Here is an 18,677-nt window from a genome sequence, read left to right as displayed (position 1 = left end):
GGTTAATTCAGCTTCCACATACAGATCTCAATTGGGTAAGATCAGTTAAATAGTATCATAATAACTTATAAATAATGACAACTGCAGATTTTATCTTTGTTTTAGTGAAAAAAAGTTAAATTACATTTTTAAGACATTTCAAGTTGTTCATGTTATTTAGATTTTTAAGGAAACATTGCAGATGTAAACATTATCATAACGTAATTTTACTTTTTTCACTGTTGTTATTTTACTGGTCCGGCCCACTTCAGATCATATTGGGCTGAAAGTGGCCCCTGAACTAAAATGAGTTTGACACCCCTGCTCTAGAAGGTCCTGTTATTTACTTTTGCTTCCCTCTAAATTTAACAATTATTATTTCCTTCTTATACAGTATGTTCTGAAATCAGGAAAAAATGTATATTGTACATATCAAAAACTAATATTTATATAAGGCCATTATATAAGATTTAATTAGTTGAATAGTATAATTTTTTGCATGTGATTTACACGAGAAAAAGGCAGACATGAAGGTGAACAGCAATAATAAGTTCAGTTATAAACATAAGTTACCTTAAGTGTTGGTCCAGGATGTGGAAGTGTATTCTTTATATTTTGTGGATTTGTCCATAACCCCAGTCCATCTTCTAAAGGTATCTGTACTGACCTCGATCTACTTCTGATTTATACTCTTGGCTCTGATATTTCTGGTGCAGGTTCATTACACCAAACAGTAACAGACGTGTAAAATGGAGTGTGATGCCATCATTCTCCAATTTCCCCATTTTTTCTGTCAACAGGAATACATACAAAAAAAAAACAAAAAAAAACAAAACAAATATATATATATATATATATATATATATATATATATATGTAATTTTTGTGACTTTTTTGATGATGTTTACCATGTGGACAAGAGGCTCAAACAGAGGAATAAGAATATATACTTAGCGCCGTTAAAAATGCACAGGTCAGAATAATATGTATATTTGCAGATATATTAAATTAATGGGTTTGGGGTTACCTTCATATTAAAGAGGGAAGTACTGGTCATTAGAGAATGGACTGTGGACAAATTGTGATCAACTTAACACATGTATTCAGTCACAGAATACAGGTACTCAGAAATGGAAAGTGTCATCATTCAATATCAGGTGTGTCCATCTTTGGCTTCCAAACAAGCAGTGCAGGGATGATCCACGGAACTGACAAGTCTCATGATCCTGTCCGGAGGGCTCTGATCCGATCTGGTACTCAGATGACTGATTGTACTGTGATGACAGCGCAGACGGCGAGCGACTTCACCACGGCTCAGACCGGCTCGTAACATACCAATGGCACGTTCTCTCTGTTGTATTGTAAATGTTTTCTTTGCTGCCTTCATATTGGCTATCGACCACACCTAAAGTTACCAGTCAAGACTCTGTACAAGGGATTCGACTCAATGTCCGACATTAAGGGATTAGTCCAAATGCTGACGTCACGCTCGGCGGGAATGAAAAAAATACAGCTGTTAACTGTGTTACTCATCTTGTTAGCAACATATACAAAATAGGCACCTTAGCAAATAATTTTCTGGAAATTACACCACATGTTTGGATTGTGTGGTTTTAATGGTGCTAAGTATATTTTGCAAAATATCCAAATTCGTTTGAATGGGGTAGTAGACATGAGTAGACGTAGCCATGGTGGCAATAAAGGGGGGTAAATATGACAAATTCATGGGGCGCAGTATTTGTGAGGGGCCTATAGAGCAGTGGAGGGGGCCCAGTGGATATAGAAGTTATGAAAATTTCATGTAAGATCCGCTGTATAAGAGAGGTGTAGAAGTTGGGAGGCGAATGTTGAAAGCATGTTAAGGTTCGTTTTCGTTTTCACAGTATCATAAGTGACGTTGTTTATGGACCACACCCCACCCCCTGTCTGACAGATTGAGAAGATGGTATATTTTGGTAGGGTCCACAACAATTCTGCTTTCATGGGGCCCATAATTGGTTGCGGCGCTCCTGACAACAAGAAGCATAGGTTAGTGGAATGCTGCTCTGATGAACTGAGTTTTTGTTAAAACCTCTTGGTTTTTTGAAACAGTAAGAGACTGTATTTGGACAATAATCACAACTATAGTAGAGCTGTCTGTCAGGGAAAACAAAATTGTATTAAGTAAACACAATCTGCAGTAGTTGGATTCATCAGGTGAGTTAGCTGCATGAAACAAAACCCAACATGGCAGACATCAGAGCATTCTATTAGTCCTAAATGTTAACAGAGCAATAATTTACCAAAGGACGACCAACACACAAAATGGTGAATCACATCGAAATGACAACTAGGGAAAAAAGATAGACTTTTTCATAAAATCAATGCTAGTCAGGTGTTTTGGAGCAGCTCTAAGTTGGATTACACTTCCAGATACGTCTGCACTGGGCTGAGTTTCAACCCATACGTAGAAGCCAATAATGTAACAGCTGATAACGTAACAACGGCCGATAACGCAATCAATTTGCTATTTTTAAAATGTAATAAGCCAACAAGTGTTCAGAGAACGCAAACCTCCGCCAAGCACCCCGAACAGTGTGCATGTGGGGATTGACTATTTCTTTTTAAATTAAACAGTTTCAAGGTTGTTCCATACAGCAGAAAAAGTTGAAGCTTGGTACCAGTCATGTGTATGTCAAATTATATTAAATTCCAATCAATATTTGTTGAGTTATAATGAAAAATGTGTCGTAAATGGGATTTTCAATGTTAAATTAAAATGTCCACAGAGTCCACATTCCACAGTGGATGTGGACAATGTTGTGCCAGATACAAGATATTGTTATAAGCTACGGGTGTATCAAATTGGAGGCTAATCGGCATCGTTTTGAATTTTTATGAATTTTCGAAAATTGCTCATTGATGAGAGATAGGAAAATTTGAGATTTTGTGACCTTGCTGTGACCTTGAACTTTGGCCTACTTGGCCCAAAATTTAATGGGTTCATCCCAGGGCCTAGGCCTATCTGTGGGTAAAATTTGGTAAAGATGGTTGTAAAATGTTCCCCGTAATGTTGGTAACAAAAAAATACGCAAACAAACACACAAAGCCAAAGTGATAACAATACCTCCTAGCAGAGGTAATAATGTAATATCTGGCCAATAACATAATAAAAGTCCTGAACCGATAACATAATAACTTTTAGCCATTGGTTATTATGTTATTTGCCTGGTAAAAAAATTCTTTGCAAATGTAATAACTGAGCCAATAATGTATTAATATATTAATTATGCTTTATTTAACTTTTTATAACTGGATAGAACTGAGAAAATGCATTCTGTCTCTGTCTTTCTTTGTCTGTGTTTCTCTCCCAATAACGTAATAAATTATAACGTTATTGGCCAAAAGTTATTACATTATCAGTTTAGGACTTTTATTATGTTACTGGCCAGTTTTTACGTTTTTAGGCCTATTACATTTTAAATATGGCAAATTTATTACGTTATCGGCCGTTATTACGTTATCTGTTGTTATTACATTATTGGCTTCTACACCACTCCTTGGCTGCTACGACTACTGTGGTTACATTACATCTTTTCAAAATAATAATTACCATCATATGAGTAGCGGGAGATGAATCTGATGTTTGACCAGTTGCTTGACAGCCTGGTGAATTTCCAAACTAACCTGCAGAGAGTCTCAACGGGATGGAACACACTGCTGCTTTGTTTGTTTTTCCTAAACAAGAACATCAGTTTGGTTGAAGACATTTTGGCAGAACTGATGGCATAGTTGTGAGTGTGTGTGTATGTGTGTGTATGTATGTGTGTGTGCAGCTGTATTACGAGGCAGGGCCCTTTACGTTTTTCCTAAGGGAAGATATTGGAAGCATCTCCTTTCCCCCTAAAAAGCTGTTGAATTATTCACAATGCCCCAGTTTCTGCCCATTAGGTTGACACACTGCTGGAACTCTCTCGCCTGGAGTAGTTGACAGCTTTCTTACACACACATATTCACATTCACAGGCGAGGTCACACTCTCTTCACAAACACACACACACACACACACACACACACACACACACACACACACACACACACACACATATATATATATATATTAAACCACTTCAGCTCTTTAACAGAGATTTTTCCTCCTCTTCTCATATGAAACGTCCGCTGAACTGTCACATCTTCTCCTTCTCTTCCCTCTAGTCTGCTTTCTTCCTCTCTTTCGTTTCACCCTTTTTTGCATTTCTTATACCGTCTCTCATTTCCATTCTCACTCTGTTGTCCTGTCTCCTCAGCTGCCAAATTTTCTCTCACAGGTTTTCTACAGTGTATGCATTACTGTCACCTTGATGTCCCTATTTTGGGGGGTTGTTGCTAAGGCCTCGTTCTCTGACGAAATCCAACAGCTGTGGCAGAAAACTTTTGACTTTTACACTGAAATGTAACTAACTACTCGAGACACATTTGTCCGATACGTGAATCGAAGAGCTAACACTTTCTTTACAGCTTTGTCATCTATGAATCTCCCTCATCAATCTCCTTCTAAGCCAGTAATTGCTGCCTTTTTGGGTTTTATACACCACTTTTGTGCCTCGGAGACTGGCTAATGCTGTTTCAATAAGCTCAATATTTTCTGAGAGCTAAAGTGAAACACAAGTGATGGAAGTCAATACAACTTCTATGCGGTTTCCTGGAATGCACTGTTCAAATATTGAGCCCTGCTTAAAATTTCAAGTCCATTTCAGAGCCTTTTCCTGGCGATGCAATCTCACATATTCAAACCCAATAATTCATGTGCGGATATGAATGTTTCAGTTACGGTAGAGGAAATTAAACTGAATTAATGATTATCAAACTCAGGCGCTGATGCTATTTCAGGCACGGGAGAATAAGCAAAGCTAGAGGGATACCGGCATGTATCTGTCAGTCTGAAAGTCCCACTCATTAGAAACTGCTTACAAAGTGGATTCTTTTCTTTAAGATCGGTTCATTTGTGCACAAAGAAATTGAAGGAAATATCTGATTGGTCTGGTGAACGTCTAATTGTCATGGCTTTCCCTTAATGAATGCCACATCTTTTTAAAAAAAAATTGTTTTAAGGCTTAAAAAAATCTGCAAAGTCGTACGATTTCATGACATTTATTCTTAATCATTATCAGACTTCTGGTTAATTAGTTTGGGGTAAATATGTGTCACTGTTTGTATGACAATTTAAAGCAATCGATAATTAGGCTGGCTTTGGAAATGCATTGCTTTGTGAATAGCTTGACAGGGTCCAAGCTGCTGAAAACCTCCTCTCATATTCCAAGTTTTTGCATATTTTTGTAAATTTAAAACCCCAAATGAAGCGTCTTATCTTCATTATATTCCTCTGTGTGGAGATCTCTCCATCCCTGGTGCTAATGATGCGCCTCAGTGTGCTCCCTCCTGAATCTAGTTGCTCTTTCTCTCCCTCTTTTTCTGTCTATCCATCGCTTCTCCACCTCCCCCTATGTCTGTGTCTGTGCTCTAATGATGGGCCGAGCCGTGTGTGTGTGTGTGTGTGTGTGTGTGCAGGATATGCCGAGGCTGAAGGGCTGACAATGAGCTGTCCACCTACAGTGCAGCCAAGCACCCAAGAAGGTGTTATTTTGAAGTATAGGAAATTCACACACATTACACAGTGGGCAGATAAATGCAGCTGCACAATGGGATGCTGTAAAAACTGTAACTGATCCTGTGATTAACACTAATGGTCTGCATGTACAACCACAAAAGAAGATGAGGTATTAAATGCTTCTAATCATGACTGAAGTTTCTTTTTGTCAGCTCTGAAAACCAAAAACTGGAGATGTGCAGGGTACACTGTATTTGTATTGGCTGAGACAGAAACATTATTTATGCAAAAAAAAAAAAAAAGGAACAAAAGTGGAAAATAAGCTTAACTGTCTTCGGTAATATAATTAGGGTGGTCAGATTCCAACAAGCCAAATGGGTAGCAAAGAGTATGTTTATGTGGGACAATACGTAACTAATGTTTAAAGGTCTAGTGAAACTTTAATAAGAGTAAACAGTAAAGTGTAAAGGTTGTAAGTTAAATACACTTAAGCAAAAGCAACTTTCTCAACTCTCACGTTTACTTTCTTTTTTATATAAGTCTTTTGTAAGGATTTTTCGTGTTCGTTGATTGGAAGTAGGGATGTAATGATATGAAAATTTCATATCACGGTTATTGTGACCAAAATTATCACGGTTATCATTATTATCGCGGTATTTATACTTATACACACACTGAAATAATGTAACCAAGTTGTATTTTGAAAAAATAAATGACTAAAATAAAATAAAATAAAATAATAGGCACAATGTACTTTTTGTTGGCAGAAATATTCAAATATTAACATGTAAACATCAAACATGCAAATGTGCATTAAAGATGACACCTTATGGACCTTGTTTGACCATTTTCCATATCAAGTTTGAGTAGATAGATAGATAGATAGATAGATAGATAGATAGATAGATAGATAGATAGATAGATAGATAGATAGATAGATAGATAGATAGATAGATAGATAGATAGATAGATAGATGCAAACAAACTTAATAAAAATGTTGAATATAAGCAACAAATGAACAAAACAAGGAACAAATTGGACAAAAATGCACAAACATAAGCAGCAAAATCAATGAAAAATGAAACAAAAATGAGATAAAAAGGAATAAAAACTGACCAAAATTGGCAAGAAAATGAATAAAAATAAATGTAAATGAATGAAACACAACGATCCAGGTAGTGTGCAGTACTGTGACTTTTCAAAGTGCGGTAATCAAACACGGTTATCATGAAAATTAGAATTTAAATGGTAATACTAACTGTCGGGAATTTTACCGCAGTTTATCATTATACCGGTCATTGTTGCATCCCTAATTGGAAGCTCCAAAGACGAGTTCAGGATGCACTTGGTCTCAGTTTAAGAATTTATTCTGATCACGTGTGAAACATAAAAGCCAGCGCTGGTCTTTTTAGAAAGACTCCCGCAGGAACTCAAGCCGCAAAAAGCCCCGATTTCCAGGTCTGATTGACAGTTATCTTCTTGGATGTCTCCACTCCGAACAATAGGTTGGACTTCGCAACATCATCTGACTCGGTCTTCTGATTGGACCTCACCTAGTGATGTGACTTGCCAACCATCAGTTCACGTCTTTGCTACTAGAATGTGCTACACAAAGTGTTATGATTGTTTTCATAGATATATATCTATTGCAGTGCAAGTTCCCTGCCTCTGTAGCCAAAACATTTTTTCCAGCGAGCAGAACTGACCCTGAACTTCTCAGTAGTGGCGTCCCTGAGTTTTCTGAGAGGCAAGCTTCACTAGTAGAGAAATACATGAAGTTACTGTGGCTTTTTAGAGCAGCTCAGAGCAATACTGTATTTATTCTATAATTATTCTTCAGTTGTTTGATTTTATTGCAATATTTGAAATAAATAAATAAACAAACAAACTGTAAAGATAAAGGAAAGTTCAGATTTCACAGTCCATTTCATAGTCTTGAATGCATACTTATATTCTAATTAACATCAAAATATGGCATATGAAGGCCTCAATATGTGTCACCCAGGGCCAAGGACGGAAATACAGTGCAGTCGGTCATAAAGTGGGCCATTTGGTCACCATAATTCTAATAATTTTAATCACTTGGAGGAAAAGTGTTTTTTTTTTGCTTTTTGTAGACACAGTAACACATGTGGGCCCGATCAAACAAAAGTGAACATCAACATGAAATATAAATTTGCACATCATTTATCAAGTGGGTCCTTTTTTAGCTAAAGATCTGTATTGTATGGAACTGTTATCCTTTTTAAAATACCACTTGTATATAAAAATAAGTCACAACTGATTTTGTCGATTGTACTTTTTACACCATAGCCATAGCTCGAATTTGACGCTAAAAATTCTATATAAAAATTTTAAAAATGTATTCAGTCTGTTTGATTATACAGATGATTGTTATGTTTCAAGTATTAGATTTTCATTATTTTGTGAATATTATTGATATTTATGAGTTTGAACATTTGTGAGTTGCTTAAAAGGCCCTGTATATGTGTTACCACAAAAATACCAATTTTAAATTTTCTAGTTACTTATAATTCAGATATTTGAGTGAAACTTTCAGAAAGTAATGATGTTTTGATACATTTTGGGTGATGCATACAATGGTAAGGAGTCGTCCACGCGTTACTATGGCAACCTGTCCACGTGTTACCACATTCACATGTCAATAAAACAAACACTTTTCAATATTTTACACTAAAATTTGTTTTCAGCATAGTTGAACATAATATCTAAAAGGTTTTGTTCTACTTGATATTAATTTCTGTCGAGAACTGCATGTTTTGAATGTTTGTGTAAAGCATAAAAACTTCAAGCCCATGCATTACCGAGCAGTAATTTGACATTTTTCACCTAAAAATTTTATCTCCCCACATTTTGTTATACATAATGTTAAAGTGCTTATAAATACCTACTCAAATATGTATAATCCATGCATATAAGTTACTCTGCTTACATGACAAAGACTGCTGAACACCAAATGTTACAGATCCACATGTTACAGATGGATGGGACCCTTGTGTATCTACAGCCATGAACATCAGGGTTTCATCCAAAGGCATTTCAATTTCAAAATTAATTTTCAGAGAATCAATGCATGCATATTATTAATAAGTCAAAGTGTTAGTAGATTATTTTGACTGCTTGTTTGAGTGAAAAGACTAAGACACTAACTAATATTTATCAGGCTCTTGTTCCATTCATCCTTTTGATGTAAGTTACAACTTTGTAAAATAAATATGTACAATAATATGTGGCATGAATTCAGGTTAACCCTTGGAAACTATATTTTTATATGTATTTTTCTACATCTAACCTTTCTAAACTGTTACTGTTAATTATTTGATCCTCTTCATTGTTCCGTGAAAAGAGAGTATTTTATTTATTTATTTTTATTCATTTCTATTATATTTTCTTCTATTTAATTTACTTATTTATTTATTATTGAAGGGGTGGGATTAAATAAGTTATAGTTCCTCCCACTCCTTTTCAAACATGCAAGTAAAGTCATACTTTGTTTTCATGTTTATGTAAATGTTTTTTTGTTTGTTTTGTTTTCTTTTATAATCTGTTTCATTTATAAGGACTAAGTAGGATTATTTTGTTTTGCTGTATATTTGAAATAAACTAAACTAAAACTAAACTATTTAATTTACTGAGGTTCATAGAAGCTCAGTAGTGCATTCAGAGGTTATAACAACAGAACAGAGAAAACTGAAGCAAAAGTGACTTTTTACACAAAATGTATCATTAACAGAACATAAAAAACAAACGTCTACAATCACCACTTGTCAAACTACATGGGATTTATTGATGAATTAATGTAATGTCTTTCTGTGTTCACTGCAGAGCTTCAGAACGTTCAAATGGATCATGTTTGATGTGAGCGAAAAGCTGTGAAACTGCATTTTACCTGAATTATTTAAATGTATTGATAGGTTTAGTGATTGAAAATACACTTTAGATCAGTAGATGCTTTTGGTCACTCACAGCTGTTTTAGTCTCTGAGGGTTAAAGTAGATCTTCAAACTTAGATGTGGTATTGAATAAAGTAGTTATTATATAATACTTTATTGAGTTTACTTTAGCTAAATCACTAATAGATGATTCTCAATCCTATTATGTTCAAACTCCCTCTACTTTATCTAGGCCTTTCCTTGTTTCTGCAGTTCTTCATGCATGTTATTTCATCGTTTCTCGCCAATATGTTTGTTTTATTCAGTGAGTCAAAATATGCTGGAGTCTCCTGCATACATACATGTAGTCATTTATTTATTTGCTCTGTTTCCATTGCACTTATTTGCATTTTCCTTTTATCGATACACCGCCTTTTCCACCTCTCCCAGGGGAAAACACATCTCTTCCATAGTCAAGAATTGAATCCTGAATTCCCACTCCCTTTTTTGAGTGAGGATGTAGATGAGCTAGACAGTAACTGCACTTTTGTAAACTGATTTACAATAGAAACACCATCGTAGGTCCAAAAGGAAAACAAAACATTGTCATAATAAACCTCAGCAAACCTGCACAATTCAAATTCCAGCTATCTATAACATAATACTGGAAGGTCTCAGAGAGTGTATGTGTGTGTGTGTGTGTGTCTGTGTGTGTGTCTCTCAGCACAATTCTAACAAATTGAGACATTTTTAACTGGCCGATTTGGTACCGACAGTTGAGGAATACTCCCATCTCCACTTTAAATATCTCGGCAAGTTGATAGGACCACTATTTTTGGAGTTATTTTGGAATATAACTGCCTTACAATCAAGGAAGCACAGTACCACACTGCATGACTGGAAATGAAGTTAAAAACAGGAACGCTGCATTTGCTCCCACAGTCCCAACATATCAGTATTAACATTGGCGCCTGCAGCCATACGGCCTGTGCGTACTGAGTGACATTTGAGACAGAGAGACAGAGGGAGGGAGAGAGAGACTGATTTATATATTGAGAGATAGGTAAGGTATGTCCTGGTACTTACGGAGAGCTCCTGCCAACCTCCTAATGTCGTTTACATTTTAAAGAATGACTTACCAAACTATTTTTGTCACTACTTATAAAATATAGACTAATATCTTTTCCCAAAAGTCTGCTCCCCCCTCTCCCCCCTAAATGAAATCAGTAGAGTTTGATGATAAAACCATGTTTCTTCTACACAGCTGAGTTGGATTATTAGACTTAAGAAGGTATAAATTTACTCTGTGATATTATTATATTTTCTAAATTTACTGTTTGTTGATCCATGGTTCAGATTAAACTGTGACAGTTCTGACCATGTTGATCTTTAGTACAGATACTGACAACACAAACCGTACAGAGAATGCAGGTGATTTGTGGTTTTACTGTGGCTGTTTTCTATTTAAAAACAGAGCTATAATATAAACTATTAGCTGAAGTAGCATGTGAAGATTATAAGACACAGGGTCATTTCCACTGTGAAAGTAACCACCGATGAGTTTTCTCTTTGAGGAAGAAAGCTTGATGATATTATAATGCAAATATGCATAAAAAATAAGCTTTATACTTTATTCAGTGAGTGATACAGTCTGTGGATACATAGCATTGATTACCTCTGCCAGGAGGTATTGTGATCACTTTGCTTTGTGTGTTTGTTTGCATGTTTGTTTGTTTGTTAGCAACATTACGGGTAAATTATTCCAACCATCTTTACCAAATTTTCCCCACAGATAGGCCTAGGCCCTGGGATGAACCCATTAAATTTTGGGCCAAGTAGGCCAAAGTTCAAGGTCACAGCAAGGTCACAAAATCTCAAATTTTCCTTTCTCTCATCATTGAGCAATTTTTGAAAATTCATAAAAAATCAAAACGACTCCGATTAGCCTCCAATTTTAACAATATCTTGTATCTGGCACAAAATTGTCCACATCCACTGTGGAATGTGGACTCTGTGGACATTTCAATTTAACACTGAAAATCCCATTTATGACACAATTTTCATTATAACTCAACAAATATTGATTGGAATTTAATATAATTTGACATAGACATGACTGGTACCAAGCTTCAACTTTTTCTGCTGTATGGAACAACCTTGAAACTGTTTAATTTAAAAAGAAATAGTTGATCCACACACGCACACCATTTGGGGTGCTTGGTGGAGGTTTGCGTTCTCTGAACACTTTATTGGTGGTTTTAGTCATAAGTGTGCTCTGATGCACAACTTCCCCTTGTTGAGAGTTTGGAATATTCATACTAAATATAACCCCTTTTAGACAAGAAAAAAATAAACAAACTAGCTGCCAACTGTATATTTTTAAGAGTTCTTATAGTGTGTACTCTGCTGTTGTCTTTTTGTTATGTCAGCATAAGCACAGTATTTGAATGTAACATGTGCAGTATATTCATAAAATCCCTATTTGTACTTTTCCAAATACTGTGTTTGTATTCGTCTCCATCATTAATGTCCATGTGGTTTATCACAGAACAGCCAGCATTCATCTGTCTGTATTTAAACCAGGGTCAAGGCCACAAAAGGGGCAAGGTTTTGTTGAAATATGACACAAAATACTCAGAGTGGTTTTACGACTAAAGGCCCGGGTGCAGCTGACCCACAATTAAAGTCCGAATGGCCCTCATTTATCAAAGCATCGCTGACAGTATGGGAAAACTGCACTGGAAAATTCAGAATGCAGTGTGACAGCCATAAGAGTACATACTTATGGTTGTGTGCGTAAGTACTGTTTTTTAAGATATACAGAAATAGAAGATGTAATTATTGAAACATCTAAAGGAAAGAATGGTTTGGATGTAAGAAATGATAGATCAGACTTCAGAGGAGGTTGAGTCACTCTGTTCATACTGCATCCTCAATTCCATAAAGGAGCTCTCCTCAACACGAAAAGCCTCTAGTACGCAGACATGAAGGAGCTGGAAATCTATTTCTTATAAAGGTTCAATGATGTTTACACTGTAAAGGTTCAGTTGTGTTTACACTGGGTGAGTGGGGAGGCTGAGGGAGGGCTTCGGCTTTATCCTGCAGTTGATGAAACCTGCCAGGTACAAGGGATGAAATCATGTCGGAACACGGGAACTTCAAGAGGAGGCAGTGTTTGCACCATGAGATGGAGTTGGTACTGTTGAATGGCCTTGTGTTCCTTTCAAAGCAGAAACTTGAAAAACAAATAGAGTACTGTGCTTGATATAGTTCTTTGCACAAGTTCCAAGTCCATCTCAACAGTGTCTTAACTCTGCAAACTGGAATGTGTCATCTGGGTCGAGCCTGGAAACCAAATTAATTTGAGAGCTCTTGTTTCCCTCACTGTGGCAGATGTGTCTGGTTCAGAAAATATATAAAAGCAGTGGACATCCAGTCATGATGATATCACCTATTAGGGTGGAATTTTGACAAGAGTACATCTAATATAAAACTAATACAAAGAAAGCATCTATATGCATACTTATTGGTACAGCTATGATGAACCAATAATGTTGGTAAAGAAATCCATCAATTTTTTTCTTACATATAGTAGATCAAATATGAAAGAAAATGAAACGAAGATATATACTTGGATAATAATATCCAGGAACAAACACAAGCCGGAGGTAGACTCCAACATAGACTCGGACGTGAAGGTGACCACTACGGTAATAGAAACAATATACCAACTAAAAACTAAAAAAGTTCTGACTCAGTCTCATTTGGCTAATTCTGCCGTATGGAGGAAACTTGTTTCTAGCCAGCAGCAAAAGAAATATTTGGACAAAGTTTTCTCAGTAAAACATGGAAGTTGCCCATGGGTAGCTGGGATGGCCTCAGAACTCAGTGTTTCTCATTAACCCTTTCATGCATGAATTATGAAAACCTCAATCAAGATTTTTTCCTGAGTGCTTTTATTCCTCTTTAGGCATGGAAAAAAAACAAACAACAAAAAAAACCACACTGATTGAATTTTTTTTTAATGAAAATATTTTTCATGGAATTGCAAAAATATCCACTCAGTTGGACACCATGAGTTAAATTTTTGAAGCAAAGAAACATATATTTACTAATATTCTGTGTGGAAACTATGAAATAATTTTTTTATGTTTTGTCACATTTTAACATAGTCGAATATTAGTTATTACTCACTTTATGGAGATAATCCATAAAAAAAACCTTTTTGTTTAAACAAAAAAAACTTAATTACAGTCTAATAACAATAATAAGGAACTGACTTGTACTCAAACATGTTACTGCAGATCAGGTTCATCAAGAACAGCAAAGTTACACCAATGGTACGTCTGCTTTATTGGCTGATATGGAACTAAAACAAAATCCATGAATATATAAGATAACAGCTTTGAATAGCTGTCCACTGTAGTGACCACTATGCATGAAAGGGTTAAAGGTACAGACTATGGGCACTATGTTGGTCTATTTTACTCCAACACAGTAATAAAATAATTAAAAATATTGTGCCAACCAGTGTCGCTTTACTATGTTGCTAATGACGTATTACTTTTTGGACAAAACAAACCATGTTGATGATGTTACACAGCACAGTGAAAATAATACTAACCACACAAACCACATTTTACAAAATACTGTACATACAGTCACTGAAAAATTATTAGACCATCAAAAGTCATCAAAAACAATGGTTATGCAGTCAAGTACTAACTCCTGTGTGTATCATGTGACTAAAACAGACAGAAAAGAAAACATGGAATGCCTAAAAGCACTGTTTTTGTCAGTACAATGCCATAGATATTGATGTAAGAACTGAAGTGATTTTGGTTATTATCAAGAAAACATGGAAAATGGATAGATATCAGCTCTGAAATTAAACTCTTATGAGCTATTTTTGTTGTTATCATTATATTTGTCCAAACAAATGTACCTTTAGTTGTACCAGGCATTAAAATGAACAAGAAATTGAAGAAAACAAGGGATGGTCTAATAATTTTTTCCACGACTGTGCATGTGTGTGCAGAACCTGAGCCAGACCCAGAACCATTAGCTTTAGGGGAAAATCAACCCAACGATAAGTATAAACATTAACGTCAGTGTAATGCAGTAACCTATACTGTACTGTAATTTGTCAACTACTTGGTGTTTGCCAGTATCCAGTGTTTAATTATAGTGAACAGCAGTGAACAAATACAGTTGCATTAATTATTTCCAAAGATAAATCTGATAATCAGCAAACAAATTCTAAATCCAACAGGTGTTCTATGTGTGTCTGTATTTACTATAATAACAGAAACTAGACCGTGCTGACTTTTACTTTGTTCAGATACTTGTTGCATCAGTGTAAATCTTGTATTGATTTGAACGTGGTGAAAAATAACTTGAGGGCTAATAACATGGCAGAGCAAAAAGACGATATCCACAGAATATTAAATCTGTGACATAAAGTAGAGCCTTCAAACAGCTCTCACGGGCAGAAGTTAAAGTTATTACCATAGAAACGAGAACGCTCTGTCTGTCTATTACTGTGCTTGTGCAAAATGGGAAATACCTCAATAGCAGTTTTTCAGTACAGCTCCTCTGCTAGCTCACACTAGCAACTGTTGAAGGTGCCCTGCCACATGTTTTTCATTACTTTTGTGGTAGAAGTTCTGAAGTTCTACCATGGACTCTGCTACATTTCTTGTGGGAAAAAAAAAGCCTTATTTACCAAGTTTCAAGCCAATCTAACGTGGTATAGAAAGCTTGCTGGAAGACTCAGCTCAGTTTGTTCTCATGAATCTTCAACATGCTAATCTGCTTGACTCTGATTGGCTAACAGCTAGCCAATGAGAGCCTGGCTTTCCAGCAAGTAGAGGAACCGAAAGCGAAACTTAACATGCTGTGAACATCTGACTCTCTGCTTTTATGCCTCTCTTGTACGGCGGACCTTACACGAAATTTTCACAACTTCTAACCTGTATCCACTGAGCCCCCTCCACTGCCCTATGGGAATGCTGGGCCCCATGAATTTGTCATGTTTACCCCCCTTTACGGCACCCCAGCTTGCTGTATACGAAAACCGTCACTGAGCTACATGAATTCTGTGGGCGTGCCCTCACCCGGGCGAGCTCATGAATAGGAATGAGCTGTGGCATTAACACGTCACACTGACCAGCTTTTTTAATTGACCTGATTTCTCTGCTTATTTCTTTTCAGTTTCAATAGCAGACGGAGGAGGTAGTGGTTAATTTTCAAATTCACTACATAACACAAACACCTATGGACCGAACATATTTCAAAAAACACAAAACGGTTTTGTGTGGCAGAGCACCTTTAACTTACAAATGCAGTCTGCTAAGCTCCAAAACCAAGCAGCTACAACCATAACACAGAGTCCAACACATGCTTTAAAGTACATAAGCATGTGCAAATCTTCCACACTTAACCTTTAAATTGTTTTAGTCAAAAAAAAAAAAAGAACTGCATGAAACTATGTGATAACAATATCTGATCAACACCTTTAAGGTACAGTCTTTTTATCTTATATGTTATCTCTCAATAGCTACAGCAATCAAAGTTTATGAGTTATGTAACAGCACATAGTATTAAATTGTCTATTTTACAGTAAGTACCGCCTGTATACTTTTTTTTTTTCTTCTTTTTTTACCAGATAACATCTATGACATTGTCTCTAAAAATACTGCAGGCTTTGTGAAAGCTGTTCAATGTTTCTTGTCTTTGAGCATAATGAAATACTTAAAGAAACCCAGGCCAGGCTGAGAAGGTTATCCTACACGTGATCATGCTTTTTTACTGAAACATATTGATTTGTATTGTTTTGCCTTTTCTGTTGTGTTATTGATTACAGTAAGGAACCTGATACAGTTTAGAAGGATGCTTTCTGGCACAAACTGCTGAAAGCAGGTATTTAAGGCAAATTCCTGGATGTAGTAATGAATATGTACAAAAATCAATTCACATTCATGTGTTTTTGTTAGCGGTATAAAAATATGACTCACTTGGTTTGTATGTCATGCATGATGGATTTTACAGATTAGCAGGTTAGGATGACTAAATATGATACTAAATTTAATCCTAAAGAGTCCACAGATAAGAAAGGAAGGAAGAAAGTTATTGTGATGTTCATCTACAAATTACAGATCACATCATCATAAGAAGACCAAGTCTAACATGATAAGTTACAGTATATTTCACATCAAACATGTGGAGTCTGGCTTGGAGAATTGTCGGAGATGGATGGGATACCTTGTACAGTGAAATAACCTGACTCAGAAGTACCTCATGCGTTTAATTCACCCAAAACCTTTTCAAGTCAAATCATTTCCTTCTATATTCAGTGGTGTACTGCCCCTGTACCTTTGAGGAATAAAACGAAGTTGCAGCTACTGGGGCTGAAAGATGAAACCAAAACCACATTGTCAAAAGCTGCAGATCCTTGACAGGCCATTTAAGGTTGGCTCAAAATGCAACTTAGTCTCCATAAAACTAATGTAAGCTAGTGTTAGGTTAAGGAGTTTCATACCTTAGACCCTCTTGTCCAAATAGGGTCACTTATTTCTCCAAAATCCAAGAGAGAAAAAGTCAAAATGCCAAACTTCCAACTTCAAACTAGCAATCAACAATCCAATGGGTGACACCACAGAGCCTTTTTCCCCACTTACACCTTAAATATGCAATTAAACAGATGAATGTTCCATGCAGACAGAATACAAAACATGATTACTTTTGTCTGGTATAGTTGTACTTTTGTGTGTGGCAACTGCATTACTTTTTGGCCAAATGTCACCTTTTTTTCGGCAAGATTTCATAGCTTGGTGAGACAGGTACAAAATACAAAAACACATAATGCACAATATGAATGAATCAAACTAATTTAACCCATAAAGACCCAAACAGCCACCAGCGTCCAAAAGCATCTACTGAAATAAAGGGTTTAATACCTAGGGATGGGAATCGAGAACCGGTTCTTTTTGAGAACCAATTCCCAGTAGCTTGATTCCTTGGAATCGTTTGCCTGCCTGCTTAACGATTCTGCTTATTGATTCTGCCTTCGTTGTGCATGCGTGATGATGTCACACGTACGCTGCATTGTTTTGGTCAGAACGTGGCCAACATGGCGTTGAAGCAGAAACGGTCTAAAAAGATGACACCAGGTCCATTGGAACACTTGCAAAATTTCCATGTCTTTAAAAGGGTGGAATCCCTCCAATATCCTCAAACATTTGTCCACAGCATGTGATTCATTTACAGGAATATCACGTATTTGATATGCTACTTAGTGGCGCTTGTGAATGTAGCGGCAGAGTGAACGCCAGGCCAGTTCCGGTGCAGGCAACAAATGTCATAACTCCTCAAATACAAGTTTCCGAAGGTAAGAAGGGAAAGGAAATGAGGTGCACAACAACAGGAGACAAGCTGAGCCAAGTCGTTCCATGTAGTAGAAATGCGACAATAGAGGAAGTAGTAAAGAGTCTTCAGTTTCATTTTCACCGTAGCCCCCCCCCCCCCCCCCCCCAACCAGGCCCAGCAACATCTATTCTTATTATTTGTACATACTGTATATGTTATATTTTCTGTGCAGAAATGGAAATATAAAAGACAGTTAATGCAAACACACCCGTTTGTACTCTTTATTCCCTCGCCCACTGAGAATCGATAAGAGAATCTATAAAGAATCGGATCGATAAGCAATATCGATAATGGAATCGTTAAATTCTTAATGATTCCCATCCTTATTAATACCTGGTGATCCATCAATCCTATCAATCCATGTAAATAATTGGTGTAAAATGCAGTTTGTCATTTTTTCATGGTCATTAGATATGACCCATTTGGATGTTCAGAGGCTCCAAAGTTACCATGGAAACGCCGCCATCCTCTACAACATTGATTCAGCACTAAAACCCATGGAGTTTGACAAATTACAGAAGCTGTAGATTCTTGTTTTTCGTGTTCAGTCATTGATATCCTGGCTGAAAAAGTAACTTTTTCTTCAGTTTTCGCTGTTGTAAAATAATAACTTTTGAATTTACTCTGAGTTTTCATGAACATCCACATGATCAGTAAATTAAATATAGGGAAAAATACATGATTTACACTGAAAAATTAAAAAATAGGGAGGATAGTATTGTAATAAATGATAATAAATCACTTGAGAAAGGTTAAATACAGAGAAAAAATCATTTGGGGACTGATATAAA

The sequence above is a fragment of the Sphaeramia orbicularis genome, chromosome 11 (assembly GCF_902148855.1).
Source record: "Sphaeramia orbicularis chromosome 11, fSphaOr1.1, whole genome shotgun sequence".
NCBI classification, from domain to species: domain Eukaryota; kingdom Metazoa; phylum Chordata; class Actinopteri; order Kurtiformes; family Apogonidae; genus Sphaeramia; species Sphaeramia orbicularis.
Note: the sequence above shows the minus strand (reverse complement) of the source record.